This window comes from Telmatherina bonti (assembly GCF_933228915.1).
Source record: "Telmatherina bonti genome assembly, chromosome: 16".
Taxonomy (NCBI): Eukaryota; Metazoa; Chordata; class Actinopteri; order Atheriniformes; family Telmatherinidae; genus Telmatherina; species Telmatherina bonti.
In genome coordinates, this window is record NC_136614.1 from 34,299,132 (window position 1) to 34,301,699 (window position 2,568).

Sequence of the window (2,568 nt, forward strand, 5' to 3'; positions counted from 1 at the left end):
GGGACCAAGCTGGCGAAGGAAGAGGAACACAGGTGGCTTCAAAGGAAAAGGGTTTTATTTGCCCAAACAATATAAATAAATTAGGCCTTTAAAAGAGGTCAACTAAGCAAAACCTAAATCAAAGTCTGAAAATAACTAAACTAACAGATTAGGGAACATAATCGACATAACACAAAAACATACTGACCTAGCAAACAACAAACAAAGGAGAACTTAAATACTGGCTGATCAGACCAGTTACAAAACATATGGGGTAACACATTAAACATGCTAACAAACTAGACAAAAAAACAGAACCTAACTGTTAGTTTGATTATTCTTAACTAAACTACTAACAAAAGGTAAACCCAAACTACTCAAAAATGGAAAAGAAAATGAACAAACATTTAAAGAAACTAAACTAAACTTTTAATCTCCCCCTCTGAAGATGAGGTCTTCCCAAAGGCCCGTGGCACTTCCTGCTCACTGGCTTCCCTCCGGTGCACACTCCTGCCCCCCAATGCCCAAGCTAATCCCTTCAGCAGCAGTAAAAAGAAACAAGATTAACCAAAACGCAAACAGTTGAAAATACAGTGGCTCCTTAAATGTGCGCGCTAACAAAAAATAAACCAAAGCATTTAAACTAAGTTTAAATATAAAGAAAACTGTTAATGTGGTGCTTTTACCGCCTTTTTACACGTGTGGCCATTGGTCTGGCCATCACAATGGCCTTGCCTTGCCTTGCTTTGCCTCATATAAAACTGTTTCATTCAAACAACAGATGGGATTTGGGTGTTTTTTTTATACCTAAACACTGCAGCATCACTGTTTCTTTCTGCTGTTTCTATCAGGTCATAATAACACTCCAGGATGGGCATGGTCCCTCACATCAGCATTCTCTCCGCGTTGTCTCTCAGACTTACACATTTCATGCAGTAATATTAAATTACACGTCTTTACCCTGAGAGCTCATCTTCAACTAATACATAAATGAACATTCTGCTGCACAATGAGACACAGAGGTGTAATGGCTTGAATGGGGTCCATTACAGAGATTCCATCTAACAGCAAGCAGGCTTATTTAAATCAGATGCTCAGGGAGAAGATCATTGTCCGATGCAGTGTCTGCTCCACCCATGTCCTGTCTTGTCCATTTAAATGCTCCTAATGAGGATCTTTAAAAAGCGAGACAGATATATTCTCTGTAAGGGATGTTTCTGTCTGGCTGCTCACGTTGCCTGGCATTGGACAAATCAATCAAACCTGTTGCCTCTAGGCTACGGTTCAACGTACTCTGCAGGGGATTTATACAGAAACTGCAAGGAAACACCTGGAAGAAATGCAAACCGAGACCCTGACAATGGTGACAGCAAGATGGAGCCCACAGACTCACCCCGACGTTCTTTCTTCTACGTTTCAGTTGATTAGTGGATTTTGTTCCATCGGCAGAAGCAGAAACAACAAAGTGGCTGAAAAGAAAAGGAGCCACAGTTACTGTCTGACTTCATTTAGTCTGTTTAAATGCCTCCGTGGTCGTAAAGTCACCTGGTTTTGTGAAGAAACGAAAGGAAAACAGGCTGCATCAAATCCTCCGACGTGAAAGCGGAACATTTTTCTCACCATGTGACTAAGCAAAGAAAAATCAGACTGTAGACAAACCTGTAAGTTCACTTCAACTCAACTTCATTCACTGGACTCCAGTCCAGTCAAGCATAGTCCAGTCCAGTCCAGTCCAGTCCAGTCCAGTCCAGTCAAGCATAGTCCAGTCCAGTCCAGTCAAGCATAGTCCAGTCCAGTCCAGTCCAGTCCAGTCAAGCATAGTCCAGTCCAGTCCAGTCAAGCATAGTCCAGTCCAGTCCAGTCAAGCATAGTCCAGTCCAGTCCAGTCCAGTCCAGTCCAGTCCAGTCCAGTCCAGTCAAGCATAGTCCAGTCCAGTCCAGTCCGGTCCAGTCCAGTCCAGTCTGGTCCGGTCCAGTCCAGTCAAGCATAGTCCAGTCCAGTCCAGTCAAGCATAGTCCAGTCCAGTCCAGTCCAGTCCAGTCCAGTCAAGCATAGTCCAGTCGAGCATAGTCCAGTCCAGTCCAGTCCAGTCCAGTCCAGTCAAGCATAGTCCAGTCCAGTCCAGTCCAGTCCAGTCCAGTCAAGCATAGTCCAGTCCAGTCCAGTCCGGTCCAGTCCAGTCCAGTCTGGTCCGGTCCAGTCCAGTCAAGCATAGTCCAGTCCAGTCCAGTCAAGCATAGTCCAGTCCAGTCCAGTCCAGTCCAGTCCAGTCAAGTCAAGCATAGTCCAGTCGAGCATAGTCCAGTCCAGTCCAGTCCAGTCCAGTCTAGTCCAGTCCAGTCCAGTCCAGTCCAGTCCAGTCCAGTCCAGTCAAGCATAGTCCAGTCCAGTCCAGTCCAGTCCAGTCTAGTCCAGTCCAGCACAGTCCAGTCCAGTCCAGTCCAGTCCAGTCCAGTCCAGTCCAGTCAACCATAGTCCAGTCCAGTCCAGTCCAGTCCAGTCTAGTCCAGTCCAGCACAGTCTAGTCCAGTCCAGTGTAGTCCGGTCCAGTTCAGTCAAGTTAAGCCAAGTCCAATTTAGTCCAGTCG